Source organism: Sus scrofa, chromosome 10, assembly GCF_054392235.1.
Source record: "Sus scrofa isolate SSC_HxYL_T2T_F1_AM1 chromosome 10, Sscrofa_HxYL_maternal_Yorkshire_Landrace_v2.0, whole genome shotgun sequence".
NCBI classification, from domain to species: Eukaryota; Metazoa; Chordata; class Mammalia; order Artiodactyla; family Suidae; genus Sus; species Sus scrofa.
In genome coordinates, this window is record NC_139392.1 from 37,692,819 (window position 1) to 37,709,833 (window position 17,015).

Genomic DNA, 17,015 nt, shown 5'->3' on the forward strand with positions numbered 1-17,015 from the left:
AGAACATTATTTTTCATATCTAGCAGCAAGGCTGTCAACATTTTATTTTCTCAAATGATATTTAAACTATATGAAATCAGAGACCAGATGAAATGTAAGCCACAGAAAGAAGAAAGAGAGAGGATGGAGTACAGGAGGGGGGGAAGAAGGGAGGAAAATAAGGAGAAAGGAAGTGGGAGAAAGGCCACAAGCTAAGAATTCTTCAGCACATTTTCATACTAAAATATTTACCTGTTAGTTCCCACTGTGGCTCAGTGGTATGGAATCTGACTAGTATCCATGAGGACATGGGTTCTATCCCAGGCTTTGCTCAGTGGGTTAAGGATCCAGCACTGCTGTGGCCATGGTGTAGGCCAGTAGCTACAGCTCCAATATGACCCTTAGCCTGGGAACTTCCATATTCTGCAGGTGGAGCCCTAAAAATAAAGCTAAATTAATTAATTAATTAATTAATTAATTAAAAACAAAATATTCACTTTAGTGATTAGTAAAATATGGTCTTCCTGTTTCTTAAATAAACTAAATTCATCCCTAACATTGGAGATGTGATTAATACTATAATTTGATCCTATATATGTATCCTTTCATTGTACCTAGAGGAGAACAAATAAAATGAATATGCATTACTCCAAAATTAATACTACTCACAGTCTTCTTTTCCAGAAGCCCTTCATGTTGAACAGTAACGAAGGACTTGATTCTTTTGTTCTTTTAATTGAGGCTTTTTTCCACAGTTGAATTCTTTACTCACAGACACAGTTTTATTTAACTAATGAACTTAGGGCTCTAAATTCCCTTTGATAGGGACAAAGACAGTTATATGTGTAATCAGATTTTGTAGGTTTTTTTATAATAAAAGTATTAGGCCAATTAATTTTTTAAATACCTTAAAATGTTTTTTGGAAATTAAATTCCTTTTCAAGATAGTGTTTCTTTGGAAATAATTCACATCATTGTCAGTCATGTGTAAAACATTATTTATTTATTTTTTTATTTTTTGACAATTATATAAGACCTTTATTAACAGATGCTTACAGTTTTTGGCTTTTTTGAAAGAAATCAAGCTATAAACTTTTATTACAAATTAAAAATGAGGTTCTTAAAAATCTCAACTTGACCAGATATGAAAGAATTTAAAAAATTAGGGTTAGGGTTAGGGTTAGGGTTAGGGTTAGGGTTAGTTCCCAGTGCTACACAGCAGTATCTCATGGCTAATCCATTTTACTTTAGGTAAAGATAACAAAAACCTGATGCTCCATAGATAATGCATATAGTTCTAGTTATCTGGTCAACAGGCAAAAAGCAAGCACTTAACATCTATGGCTCCAATCTTTTGTTCATTTCTTATTGCTGGAATTTCATATTCATTTCTTCTTGTTTGATGGCTAAACTCCATGATGGTAGAGACAATAAGATGGCATTTTCTCAGCTCCACCCTGCACAGCCTTGAGAGAAGATGAATATTCAGCTGGTGGTTCCTCTGCTTTTGTCTCTTTGCCATCTTGTGTTTTATGCTTTCTGGGCATCTGTGTCTGTAATTGAAGTTGTGGTGGTACAGATGTTGAAGTGGCTGCTGACCCTGGGTTTTATCTCCTTGATTTTCCTTATCTTCTTTTTTTTTAATTGTTATTTCCCCAATACAATTTTTTTCTACTATACAGCATTGTGACCCAGTTACACACACATGTACACATTCTATTTTCTCATATTATCATGCTCCATCATAAGTAACTAGACATAGTTCCTAGTGCTGCACAGCAGGATCTCATGGCTAATCCATTCCAATGGCAATAGTTTGCATCTATTAAGCCCAAGCTCCCAATATACCCCACTCTGTCCCCCTCCCCCTTGTCAACCACAAGTCTATTCTCCAAGTCCACTTATCTTCTTCACTGCCATCATCTCTGGGTTATCTTTGGTGTGGAGGACCCATGTGGAATCATGGTCTATAGCCCTGATACATATTCTGTCCCACTCTCTCCCTTGTTCTCCTGTACTCTGGTTGTCAGCACCCTCCATCACTTCTCCCTGCACAGGAGGGTTGGAATACTGAGGTCGATGCCCATCCAGTTGCTGCATGTAGTAAGATGGAAACCTTCACCTGCAGTAGGCCTGGTAGAGCCAATAGGGCTGACACTGTTGGGCCTGGCCTTGAGGAGCACTCTCTGATCCCCTATTCTTGCAATTCTGCTTGCAATTGCATGGAGGACCCCTGTGACATGGATAGTGTCTATAATTGTTATGTTTTGCTGCATATTTGCTGCCTTTCATTGGAACTCCATCAGGGCCTATACATTTACTGCCTCTGCACCCTTTTATCCTTCAACAGCATCAAACTCCACAGTCTCTCCATTTCCTACACTGCCAAGGTACTTTCTGAAGTTATTTTTCTTTATGGCAGTCTGGTGTACAAATACGTCTTCTTTGGTGTCATTCCTGTTGATTAAACAATATCTGTTTCTTACATTGAACCTTTGTTGTGATGACCTTCTCATCCCTACTGGCAGACACCACTGATGTGAGGCTTCCCAGGCCTGGCCACCTATCCCTGAGGGCAGGAATGTCCTGGGGTGGGAAGGGAGTGGCAGAAAGCTGTTGGGTCTCAGCTTCGCTGCTCATGGTTGCTGTGATGGTGACGAACTGGGTGCAGCAGCTGCAGCTACTCTGAGGTGTGATGGTAATTAGGCCAGTGGCAGAAGTGGGGCTACTCAGGGCTCTCTTGGGTCTGTTCTCCACTCCTGCTACCAATTGAACTCAAAACTTACTTTTAACATAGCCAATTACTGCTTTATCCAGTACACTTTATTGTATTAGATTTTTTTTTCAAAACTGCCTCAATAAATTGAATAACTTTTGTAACGTTCTAACAATGCATTTCAAATTCTTGTAATCATTCATCTCATTTTCTGACAGAAAAATGTAGATTTTGTCTGAAAAAGAGTTTAACTTATTAAATTCAATATATTATTCTGTTACTATACTGTAAGTATTTGGACATTCTTAACTTTGACATTAAAAATGTAACTTGCTAAAAATATATAAAATGTAAATCACACATTTGATGAAAAAATTCATGCTTACCATCATAGACTGGAATGAAATTCTTTCATTGACACAGATTTTGTATATGTTTTTCTCTTGACATTCAGTTTTAAACTATTTGAATTAAAGAGTTGCCAATAACTTTCTAAAATGTTTTTTCCTTCAAACCAAATAGTGCCCCTTAAATATTTTGTTTTCTGTCTTATGAGAATTAGTCCTCTTCCATATCACTTTTTAATTGAACTAACTCATTATAATTGGCATTCAAATATTTTGGAAATGAACCAAAAACATTTCTGGCCATACCATGCCTTTGTAGTTACGTCTTACTCTACATTCTCTCATTTGTCTTTATTGTGCTTTGTTTATTTTTTTTTTTTTTGCAGACTCCAATAATCAAATGTCTTTAGTTACATATTCTGTGGTGATTTTAATTAGTGCATAGACCATGATTTCCAGGTATTCTCTTGACATTTACAATTTAGACACTCCTCTGACCTTTATACTTGTTCCTAATCTGTTACTTATACATAAAATCCACTTGTGCTGAAATTCAGAATGGACCATAAGTGGAGGAATGTATAAAATCAGTGTTTGTGGAAGTAAATGTCACTACTGAGATTTCATGGAATAGTGAATTATAAGTGAAGCATGGTAGATGATTAAAGGGACAAAAAATTAATGTTTGTTAATGTTTGTATGTTTCTAAATATGTAAAATTTCAAACATAAAAAAGTAGACAGAAAAATATGGTTAATTCCCTTGAGATGTAGTAAAATCATATAACCAACTTTGTTTCACTGATATTATCTTCACATCAACCTTACAGGATTAATATTGAGTTAATTTTTGTATAGGTTTGAGGTTTATATAGAGGTTCAGTGTTTCACTTTTTTTTTTTTTGGTTTGTTTTGCATGTCCAATTTTCCAACACCACTTTTGAGACAATATATTTTCTCAGCTGAATGGTTTTGAAACTTTGTCAAAAAGTGTTCATGTTTATGTGTGGCAATTTTTAAACTGTCTTAAATTCCATTGGTATAGTGGCTACCCCTCCACCCACACTATATTGTTCTCATTATTCTAGACAATAGAATATACAATATCTACATATATATGTCTATGTGTGTCTCCTGTTATAAAATTCAATGTAAAACTATACCAAGTCAATTGAGGCAGATGCACTAATGACCCAGACCTTTCAGGAATGAAGTTTTGCATCACACACCAAAGACATAGCTATGACCATCTGAAGTTCTTTCTGGGGGCAAATGGAATAAAGATTAGATGTTGGAAGAAGAGAGTTATCAATACTAGTTATTACAAATAAGGACTTGCAGAAAGAAGGACTGTAATCTATAATTGTTATGAGTATTTCTTCTTCATTTGATTATGAATATATCAAAATATCAAGAACTAGAGAGAACATTACCCCAGGACTTTGTATCTCTTTTGGCAAAATGATAACAATTCTTTGGCTGCATGTTATATACTTGTATCATGTTAAGTGGATTTATGTCTTTTTATTGTTATTATTTGGAGATCAGTCAGCTAAGGAGAGGAGTATGGTTATCAAGTTGACAAAGGAAGGACTCTGACAGCTAGTTTTATGTCAACATGTTCAGGCTATAGTACCCAGCTATCAAACAATAACCTAGGAAGTGTTTTGAGATATTCTGTATAAGTGATTAACACCTAAAATCAATAAGTATTTTTTTGGCTTTTTAGGGCTGCACTTGCAGCATATGGAGATTCCCAGGCTAGAGGTCTAATTGGAGCTACAGCTGCCAGCCTATACCACAGCCACAGCAATTCCAGATCTGAGCCACATCTGTGATCTACACCACAGCTTACAGCAATGCTGGATCCTTAACCCAGTGAGTGAGACCAGAGATTGAACCCTCAACCTCACAGTTCCTAGTCAGAGTCATCCACTGAACCATGACAGGAGCTCCTCAGTAAGTTTTAAGTAAAGGAGATCACCCTCTATAATGTAGGCCTCGACCAATCAGTTGGAAGCTCTTACAAGCAAAACTGAGGTTTCCCTGAGGAAGAAATTCTGTCTCAAGGCAGCTTCTTCCTTCCAGTTTCAAAATCAACAGTGAGAAAAGAACCAACCTAATTAGCAAATAGAGCAAACTCTTAAATAGATTTTTTTTTACTTAGAGGGATATAAAAAGGTCGAATAATTTCATAAAAGATGCTCACCACAATTAGCCATTATTAAAATACAAATTAAAACCACAATAGTGCTGTCCTAGACATCTATATTTCATGGCTATAGTTAAAATAAAATAAATCACAAAATAATGTAACTCAAAATTGGTACATAAAGAGATAACCCTTTATTAGTGATAGCTTTCAAAGCCTGCAAATAATATTTCTAATGTAAGTTGCTCCATGTCTCTACTCATTCTTCTTTATACAAGTATAAATCTATTCCTACTTCCTATGGTTAAATCTAATATTCTTATCCATTGTATTTTGTGAGTGTGTCTATGTGTGTTTGTAGGGGACATTACAGAAAAATTATTCTATCACTGCATACTCACTAAGCTGAGAAGAGCCATGATTAACCTAAGGACACCTGTGGTTTTGACCTCAGTAAAGGAACCTCTTGGAATTTTAGGTTGTGACAAGTGAGGAGAGTTGAGGATAGACATATGCAGTCATGTCTGGTCACATGGAAGTGCAGTGAAAAATATTCCCAACCTCTCTTCCAGCCTGGTGTGATCTTATAACTAACATTGTGGTGAGGGACTGAAATCCTACATGCTGTTTTTAGTTTGTACAACTAAAAAAGAAGTGAGTGCTTCCCTTTATCCATGCCTCCCCCTTATGTAGTCTTGAGGGTTATGAGGACTGCCAGGCTAGTGTGGATGTGGAGATGGAATATTTGTGTTTAAGATGGTATTACTGCCCCCACAGCCCTAGATTCCCCACTTCTAAATTTATAATGACAGAGAGATAAACTTCTACTTCATTTAAGGTACTGCACAATTGCATATTTTTAGACCATCTTAGTTTGTGATGCAGGTAATATATAATCATAAATTTCTGATTTTGCAAAGGCTTCTATTTTTTAAGTAATATAAAATGGTAATTTATTTTCTTATTTATTTTTTAATTGAAATCTATTCCATAATACACAAAATCCAGTAAGAGAGGTAGAGAATTTAGAGAGGAAGCTATTTGGACAGATATGTTGTTGTACTAAACTCCTTGAGTGGCAGACAGGAAAGTTTAGTTCATTTAGGGAGTGGCTTGGGGAAGGAGCTAATCTCAAGGGTAAAGAATAGTTCCTACCTAAAGAGCATATTTATTATGACAATAGAACATATTGTAGACAGTGGTTAACCTTTGTTTCAAATAAATGTGAATTAGCTAATTGTCACAAAAATTTATCATTTTCTCTCTTGTAACTCAATCCATAAAGGTAAGCATTATATTTAATGTTAATGCAAACAGGTGAGCATGACTCATTTTTGTCCAATAAAAACAATTTTATTTTACATACAACTGTATATATTTTGCATCTACCAAAGAACACTTATTTTGGAAAATTTAAAAGAGAAATCCTTTGATGTAACTCTTATTTAATTTCAAACTCTGTTTCAGACAGATTTTGACAGTATGATTCTCAGCATTATATTATAAAATTATTTTGTAATATAATGGGCCAATATGCCAAAGATTACTGCCCTCTTCTTCATATTCATGATCATCCTAGGTGTTAATGTTTATTAAGTGATGACTATATGATAACCATGCATTTAATATTTATATATATATTAAATCTGGGGATATCTCATCAAAGTTTAATTGTATATAACTAAGAAATAAGATACTGGATTAACCTTATTAAAATGGGTTTGCATCATTCTAACACCAAGGGAATAATTTTTGGTTAAAATTAAGTTCAATGATAAAAGAATCTGAAAATGCTAAAGAAATACTAGGTGGTTTTCACTTATCTTTGGAGATGTCTCCTAAGGAAAAATGTCTTCTGAACTACATTAAAAAACATTTAGGTTATTACTTACCTTCAATTTTATTTTATGAAATTGCTCTAAATAGCATTAAATACATTTTGATATAGCTGGTATACCCCCAAAAAATCATTATTAAATTGGAACGACCAGAAAAATAAGCACAAATGATTTGAGTAAAAACAAAGGTGACTGCATTTACCTGAATTTTTTGTGTTTTTCTTTCTGAGTTTTATAAATAGAAGATGTAAATGTTCCCAAAAGTCAGAAACCATCAAATATGTTGCAGTCTTTGTGGAAATCTTTGTATATGATATTGAATTTTGAAGGTAAGTACATATAGATAGGATTTGAAAAATTATTTCTTAATTTGCAAATGGTCTTACATTAATAATGGCATTTAATAGTCATAAAATATTGTTCCATTTGACAAAAAATAAGTTGAAGTTAAAAGTGTTTTCACTAAATGTTGACACTATATTCTTGGATGCAAGTTATGTTGTTCTTAGTTTCTCTGGCTATTTTATGTACCTGAGTTTCAGTATGCTTTTCAAGTGCACTACCCTACTTGAAGAGTAAGAAAACACTTAGAGAGAGGATCAAAAATGAGAGAAGGCCTTGCATAAAGAGCAGATAGAAAAAATGAATAAAGCAGGTGATAGTCTCTGAAGACAATGTTTAGCCCCTCAAATGTAGGTTTATGAGGCATGATGGTCTGAAAGTATTGATGATTTATTCAAAACACAATTGTAATAAGTGTCCATGCAGTAAAATTTATGTTGTATTAAATAAGCGAATAAAACATGAATAAAGGTGTCAGGATTAGATATACAAACAAAAAAAACAAAAAAGTATGGTTGTATAATCTCAGACACATGAAATTATTATTTAGTAATATCACCTATCAGCCATTAGGTTCCAGCCATTTTAAAGACACAGTTACAGAATTTCCTACAATCACATTTTCCTTGAAAGAACTGGGTAGTAATGAAACAGGTTTTAAATACCTTTTATACCTTAATATGGAATCTGAAATATTGTAAATGTTAAAAGAAATTACTATTTAACTTTCCTTTTATAACTCACAGAAAATCCACAGGATTCACAAGTTTCATTTTTTTTTTGTCTTTTTGTATTTTTAGGGCTGCACACATGGCATATGGAGGTTCACAGGCTAGAGTTCCAGTTGGAGCTACAGCTGATGACCTATGCCAGAGCCACAGCAACTCAGGATCCAAGCTGCATCTGCATCCTACACCACAGCTCAGGACAATGTCAGATCCTTAACCCACTGAGCAAAGTGAGGGATTGAACCCACAACATTGTGGTTCCTAGTTGGATTCCCCTCTACTGTGCCATGATATGAACTCCAGGATTCACAAGTTTTAGATGAACCATTGCTTCTGCCTCATACGTGTCTATATTTTCATAGCTGAAATCTGGACAATTGTCTTCATCTAACACCTGTAGAATATATATACATGGGTGTCTCTTATTTGTAACAACTTTGCCTCTGTGAACTGTCAAATCAATTAACACTATTAAAATAATGTATAACATTCTGAAAATAGAAATAATTTGCTACTTCTGCCAGAGAGAGTGAAAAGAGTATAATTTCTACATCCGCCCCCTAAAAAAGACCACACACACACACACACCACAGAAGGCATGCTTGAACTTTACCAGGGGAAGGAGGAGGTCAGTCTGAATTCTGGGTAGGAACCCTCACTTACACCTTAAGGACTATTTTAAAGAAGCAATCAAGTTGATTCACTTTTAATTTATTCAAGCATTTAGAAAATAAATTTTTGTGGAAAAAATATGCTACACATTGCATAAAAAGATGTATAGAATGTCAAAAAAAGCATCTAATCTACATATAGCAAAAAGAAAAGTACAGCATAAATCTGAGCAATCTCAACCTAACATATTCATGTGCCTCAACTAACACACATATGTGTGCAAAAAAGGAAAAAATAGTGAATGGATTAAATGGATTTAGGAGAATAATAGCAATTGTTGAGGAAGTGAGTAATTTGGGAAGTTCTCAGAGATGTTTTGTGGCTGATGTCTCTTTGATAGCATAAGCATGGAGAAGTGAACATTCTAGTTAGAATTGCTTTCTTGAACAAAAGATGATAGGTTCTCCAGCCTGACATCATGAGTGTTCCTGGATAGGAAGACCGCCTTAGAGTTTCTTGCCTCTTGACTGAAAAATCTGAATAAAAGTGATGAGTGTTGATTGTATAGAACTTATATTGGAAACCACAGTTATAAAATTTAAATATCATCCCAAGTATTGAGTGATCAGCTCACTGAGTTATTTATAATAAAATAGATTAAATAGAAAGTCAAAACTGAAGAGGACATTACAATAACTTTAAAAAATTAACTATATTTATCCCTAAAGTTATCTTACATGGCTTACAAAATATTTACTTGTGCAATAAAATTAATTTTGAATTGATAATAATATAAAATAGAATTGAGATGTGAGTGAAAAAAACATGTCAAATGGAAAAAGAAAATCACTGATGTAATTGAACATAAATTCATATTTTGCATTTTCAGTATTCAGATGGCTACCAAAATTATAATTGTATTTTCAGAAACAAAGAAATATGATAATCTGTAATAGAAAATGGAGATGAGAGGTTTTTTCCCTGAAACATATTTTATATTAATGAAAAAACTATTTCACACTTTTAGAACTCTTATCAATTATAGGTTTTGATTTTATAGGAAAGCCGACAAAATGGAAAGAATATAATCCTGTTTTACGTAAAAAACAATAGCCAATGAAAATGGAGTAAGAGTACAGCAAATTCAATCATTCCTATTGAAGAAATATGAAGAGATGGATGCAGAAGACCATGTGTCCACAGTGATGGATTTGTACTCCTGGGATTTTCTGACCTTCCAAACCTCCAAGGGTTACTCTTTGCAGTGTTTGCCATTATTTACATCATTATCTCAATTGAAAATAGCCTCATAATTATAATAACTAAGCTTGACACTACACTTCAGAAACCCATGTATTTTTTTCCTGGCATATTTTTTCCTCTTTGGAAATCTGCTATGTGTCTGTCACACTCCCAAGGATTCTAGTCAACATTTGCACTCAGGATAGTGAGTGCTGGCCTGTGCCACTCAAATGTGCTTCTTCCTTATACTGGGAGGCACTGAATGTTTCCTCCTGGCTGTGATGGCCTATGACCACTATGTGGCCATCTGTAACCCTCTGTACTATCCTCTAGTCCTGAACCACAAGATGTGCATCCAACTGGCTGTTGGCTCCTGGATCAGTGGAATCCCAGTGCAGATAGGGCAAATGAGCCAGATTTTCTCTCTGCACTTCTGTCATTCTAATCAAATTAATCACTTCTTCTGTGACCCCCCCCCCATTCTGAAGCTGGCCTGTGGAGACACATCTGTGCGTGAGCTGTCTGTCTATGTAGCAGTTCTACTGATCACCAGCAATCCTTTTATGTTGATACTTGCCCCTTACAGCAAAATCATTTCCACTATTCTGAGGTTGCCTACAGCCTAGAGGTCAGGCCAAAGCCATCTCCACATATTCTTCTCACCTGCTGGTTGTGGTCTTATTTTTTGGATCTCTTATTTTGGATCTCAAGCCCAAATCCAGTCATTCTTCAGGAATTGATAAACTGCTCTCTGTGTTTTATACCATCATGACTCCAATGTTTAATCCTATGATATACAGTCTTAGGAACAAGGATGTGATTTGCAGCACTCAGAAAATTATTACTTAGAAAATAATGTGATGAGTTTATGTATGGGCATTTTTAGCTATTTGCCACACAGTATCAGAAAAACATTTTATAACTTTATACTCTCTGTTTAAGAAGCTCATTAATATAAACATTTATTTTATTGTATTTTAAGACACTTAAAAATATGTTTTGGTGTCTTTTTAGGGCCCTATCCATGGCATATAGAAGCTCCCAGGCCAGGGGTCAAATCAGAGTTGCAGTTGCCAACCTATGCCACAACTATAGCAATGCCAGATCTGAGACGCACCTGCAACCTACACCATAGCTCATGGCAATGCCAGAATCTTAACTCACTGAGAAATGCCAGGGATCCACCCACATCCTCATGGATACTAGTCAGGTTCTTAACTCACTGAGCCACAACTGGAAATCCATGATATAATTTTAAATGCTAATCCACAATTTAGTGTACTTCATTAGGCAAATTATCTTTAATATTCTAGGCCTAAATAATAATCCTGTCTTATTAATAAAAGTCAAATGTGCATCACATTTTTTCATTAAAAAAACAATATTGAATCTCTTAAGATTTTTGGATTACAATATACAGAAAATATACAATTATTTATCCAAATTACTGACTATCTTTACACTTGTATATGTTTTGCATTCTTTGATGTTATGACATGGCAAGTGTCCAAAATCAGTTAAGTAATGAGTATTTGAAGGAGGGACTGAAAGGGGAATGGACAGATGAATATTGCTATCCCCTACCTCAGGCTGACAAAATCTAGAGCTTTCAGAGAACCAACAAACTTTGGGAGCATATTTATGTAACCCACTGTATACTTATGTGGAATTAATCTAATCACAATACCCAAAGAAAAGTTTTCAGTCACTTAGATCTATCCCTAAGTGCACATTATAGCAGAATCTTCCACTGGACTCAACTCATTTACTTGGCAGATATCTCTATATTCTACTTAGCAATCTTGGTCCTGTATTAATTTACTTTGAATTATTTCATCTTTTTATCACTGTAGCACAAACAATCCTATGCCAATTTACAAATTTTAACATATTAATTTAAAAGTGTAGAAATATGATAGAAATTATCTTTAAATTATCCAATCCACCCAATTGTATTACATTAATGTGCCTTGCCTCTTTTCCATGACTTAACTCTTTTTATAGGGTTTAAAATATTTAAGCCTTTGAACTGATCTTATAAAGTAAAATGAGCATCTTTCAATTAGAGTCATCCTGCCAATTTCATTCTCAAAGACTCTCATCATCTCCAGAACTTGAGAATGACTTTTGGCTAGCAGACAGCAAGGAAACATCTTCAATGCTAGAACCTCAAGGAACTGAACCTGACCAATAATCTAATCAAACAAGTATAACTGGATCCCCACTAAAGCACACAAGAAGAAATGCAGCCTTGCCAACACTGATTTTTTCAGTGAGAGGCATTTTGGGCCTGTGGACTAAAGTGCTGTAATTTAAAAAGCTTGTGCTGGTTTAAGTCACTCAATTTGTGGTAATTTATTAAATGAGTGAGAGAAAACTAATACAGAGATTCAAAAAGATCTAGAAGATGTTGTGGACATGCTGAGGGTATACAAGTGTAAATCTTTTATCTCCAAACAAATTTAAATGTACATGACATCCATCACCACTAAATAATCCAAGAATCTCGGTGGGTCGCCTCAGAATATGGTATGATATTCTTGATTCCTGTGTCAGAGAGAGTAAGAGCCTGAAAAGTCCGAGGAGCTCCAAGTTTGAGACCTTCCTTGACCACCCTAACAATACTTTCTTAATGGGTGAAATCATCTCTCTCCACACAAATTACTGTCTACTTCAGGAGTTGGCATACTATGGATTTTTGGTCAAATCCAGCATGTGGCCTGTTTTCATAAGACTCATGAGCAAATAATGGTTTTCTTTAATTTTAAATGGTTGTAAAGAAAAGCAAAATCTGAAACAAACAAAAAAAAATAACTATACAGCTGAATATTTGAGATATTCAATTTCTGAGACTTCTTTCCAGCCAATGTGAGGAGATGGCTCAAGTCTCACTAATAAGATGAATGTAGATGTCCGGAAGAGCATTTCTGCCCATTTTGTTGTTGTTGTTGTTGTTGTTGTTTGATAGAAAGCTCCATGAGATGTTTGTATATTTTGGAAATTAATCCCTTGTAAATCACCTTGTTTGCAAAGATTTTCTCCCATTCTGTGTGTTGCCTTTTTTTCTGTTTTCTCTTGCTCTGCAAAAGCTTTTAATATTAATTAGGTCCCATAAGTTAATTTTTGTTTTTATTTCATTATTCTAGGAGGAGGATCAAAGAAGATACTGCTGCAATTTATATCAAAGTGTGTTCTGGCTATATTTTCCTCAAGGAGTTTTGTAGTATCTGGTCTTATATTTAGATCCTTAATCAATCTGAGTTTATTTTTGTGTATGGCATAAGATAATGTTTTAACAATTCTTTAACATGTAGCTATCCAGTTCCCAGGACCAATTATTGAAGAGACTGTCTTCCCGCCACTGTATATTCTTGCCTATTTTTTTCATAGATTGGCTGACCATAAGTGCTAGAATCCCAGTCTTATGCTTTAGATATCTCTCCACATTTTTAGGGTCACCTGGTATTCCACAATGACTGCCACATGTGCCCCAAAGTGACTTATCCAGAACCTTTTAGAGTTTTTATTTATTTTTATAACCCTGTGATAAATGGCAAAAACACATTTTGGCATCAATTATTTTTTATTGTTATTTCCCAATACACTTTTTTTTCCTACTGTACAGCATGGTGACCCAGTTACTACCATTAAGGCTGTTCCCTCACTGCTTTTGTTCTTAGGCCCTGGGTACTAGGTTTACTTAAATGTCTTCAAATGGATAAGGCAGGAGTTCTCTGACATAAGTACAGAGATTTAACTATATCATAGGTCCTCATGCTGGAATTATTCAACCCTTCCTATTTATATGACATTCAGCTTTCTCAGAAACTCAGGTATAGAGTGAGAAAGGGGACTCACATGTTTGGTGCAAGTGCAGTGAATAAAATTCCCTACTTAAAAATGAGTGTTTCTCAAGTATGTATCTCCAGAATACCTGCTTCTAAGATGAAGCCTTTCCATCAAAATAGAATAATTAATTTCTAAGAGAGAAAACTGTAGCTAAAGGACAAGGTATTCAAACATTTGTGGAAACCTATGTAAATATCCATGCATTGCAGGTAAACATCTTTTTTGTTGTTTATATCTACAGAGCAGGATTCATCAAGGGGGAAATGATCCACTTGAATGTGTTTCTTCCACACACTCTTCTACCTGACTATGGGACCAGAGCCATTTATAGAAGATCATTTCTCCATAGTGTTCCAAATTAATCCATTCTGAATTTAAACCCCAGATTTTCTGTGAAAACTACTGGAGGCTTTAGCCTAGAAGGAAAGATTTAGACTTATAAGAAAACTGACATTTCCACTATTGAGTTTATATTGAATTATCTAAACAGTCTTTTTCTGTCTGTGTCATGTCTTTCAGAGTGAAAGGTATGTATCCCAAGAGGAAGTTAATTCACAGATGGGACTATTTTTGAACACCCCCAAATAGCATTAAGACCATCTAAGCCAGAAGTTAGGCTTCTCAATAGTGTTGATACTTCCTAAAGATTGTTACTTTCCATATACAGCAATCATTGTTTCACAGTCCTAATAATAGTACATTTTATCTTCACTACTGTCCTTAAAAGATAGTCAGTAAATATCATTATCCTAATTCGACAAAAGAAAAATCTCACAGATATTAGAAATTTGTAGGATGCAGCTCTCTAACACCTGATATCCTGCTTTTGCCCTGAAGTACTTTAATGATTAAGACTAATTATGAGAATGAAAACAAAAATTTGTATATACTCCACATACAAAAAATATACATATGAATATTAAGTGATATAAATTGTAACTGTTTAGTCCAAAGATAAATATGAAGAACTTATCCTAGGATGCACTCTTATGCATAATATGAGTCTTTGTGTCTTCTTCATAAGTAAAATTGTAAATGATTCTTCAACAGATTATTGCATGGTTAAATGTTTCTCTGTGACTTTGCTCAAAAGGTCAATTTTTCCTACCCCTAGGTTCAGAGAGTCATAAAAATAAATGAAGGTATTTTGTTTATACAGAGAGGTATGCTGGATATGTTCATATATGTTTTTTCAATTATTCTCATACTTCACTGTGAGGTGGACAATATTATTCTTACTTTATATTAGAGGAAACAAAATGTAAGGAGGCAAGAAATATATCCCAGATCAAGAATTTACAAGTGAGGAAAGGCAAGATTCTTATTTGAGCTTTCTGATTCTCAAAATATCATCCCTCACCACTGGGATTTCATTTTCAAATTTTTTCAGAAGAGAAGTGTGATTATGCTTTGCAGGGGAATCAAGGAGAGAAGAAATGAGGGTGAGAAAAAGACAAAGATAAAATGAACATTCAGTGAAAGAATTACTACATGGTTATTGAAAACTTGGGATTCCAATACATTATACTGCTTGTATGTGCATATTCATATTTGTGTGTCTGTTGATGAGTTTGCTTCATATATACTTGTCTCCTATATTGGATTAAAGTAATTATACTTATTACTTTCATATCAAAAGGAGTTTCCTGGTTAAACATTGTTTATTATAAAATAAGTTCATTGCTCTTTGGTTAAAAATGGGGAGAAAAAAGATTGAATCATTGTTCTGATCTTTATTATTTGCTTGATATTATATAGGATCCTTAACTTTATGCTTCTGTTTCTTATTGTGTAAAATAAGCACAAAAATGACAAGTATGTCATGAGAGATAAATAACCAATGTCTGCAAAAATACAAAGAGCAAGGGAACCATTCTGTAATTTATTACTGTTACTATTACTGTTCACGTTAGTTTCTGAGATTTTTTCTCATCCACAAAATGGATGCAATCATAGCACCCACACAGGCTGCTATTATGCCATGCATATAGCAAACAATCAATAAAAGTATATTTATAAACTATTAGAAAGTTATTGGATTTAGACAACATGCTTTACCAAATCTATTACAATAACTCCTGTGTTCTTCCATTATTTTCTCATCACCAATGCCCTGTGACATTTTATGTCAGCTGTTATGATTGTCTGGTATTGGGGTTCTTGTCTCTGCCTTCCATATCCTTACAGAAACTCAGCCCACTTCATCCAACTGACACAAATATAATTTCTAGAGTTAGATGTGATATTGTCTCTTTTTCAAACCCTACCACTCTTATTCTCAATTACTTTTCCTCGTTTCAAAATTCTTAAAAATGAAGGGAAAATTATTTAGCTTGGAATTCATAGAATTTGCATGCATTTTTAACCTCACTTTTTAGAATTAGCTACACTCTGTGAGGTCTACTGCCTCACCTGGGGCTCTGATTCATCTCACAGGATAAAGTGTGCACAGATCATCTTCTGCCTCTGTGTTCACTATGGTCCTTGTGGCTCTATTTTAAACATCAGCTTCCTCCAAGAAAGAATTTAAGTAATCTTCAAGAAATCAGACCCTTCTTTTTCTATCTCAAAAAAGTTATAGGAAGTTAGAACTCAATTGAATCTAGGTATTTCTAATCTAATACATGGATGAACTTAATGAATTCAAGCTGAGAAATAAAAAGTGCCTCTTTTTCCAGGTGATATAATTAATCATACATGAGAAACATGGAAAATAAAAACAATGTGACACAGTTTGTTCTACTGGGACACATACAGAATCCAAAGATGTAAAAAGTCATATTTGTTATGTTTTTGATCATCTACATCATCTCTATGGGAGGAAATATACTCACTATGGTCACCATCACAGCAGGCCCATTATTGGGGTTCCCTATACACCATTTCCTGGCTCATTTCTCTTTTGTTAATGCTTGCTATTCCTGTGTTGATATCCCTAAACTGATTGTAATTTCACTCTATGAAAGGAAAATCAGCCCTTTCAGTTAATGCATGATCTAAATCTTTGGGGAACATTTATCTGCTGGGGCTTATGTCATCATGCTTACTGTGATGGCCTGTAAACTTTATGTTGGCATTTGTAAGCCCTTGCAACATAAAACCATCATGAACAGGCAACTGTGTGGCCTGCTAGTGGGAGTGGTATGGGTGGGAATTTTCCCTCATGCAACCATACAGATCCTCTTCATCTTAAGATTACCCTTCTGTGGTC

At 34.6% G+C, this 17,015-nt stretch overlaps 1 pseudogene; it reads left to right on the top strand.

Annotated features, from left to right (window-relative positions):
- The first annotated feature begins 9,864 nt into the window (after positions 1 to 9,864).
- LOC146399000 (olfactory receptor 10AG1-like) lies at positions 9,865 to 10,804 on the top strand (annotated as a pseudogene).
- Positions 10,805 to 17,015: the final 6,211 nt, after the last annotated feature.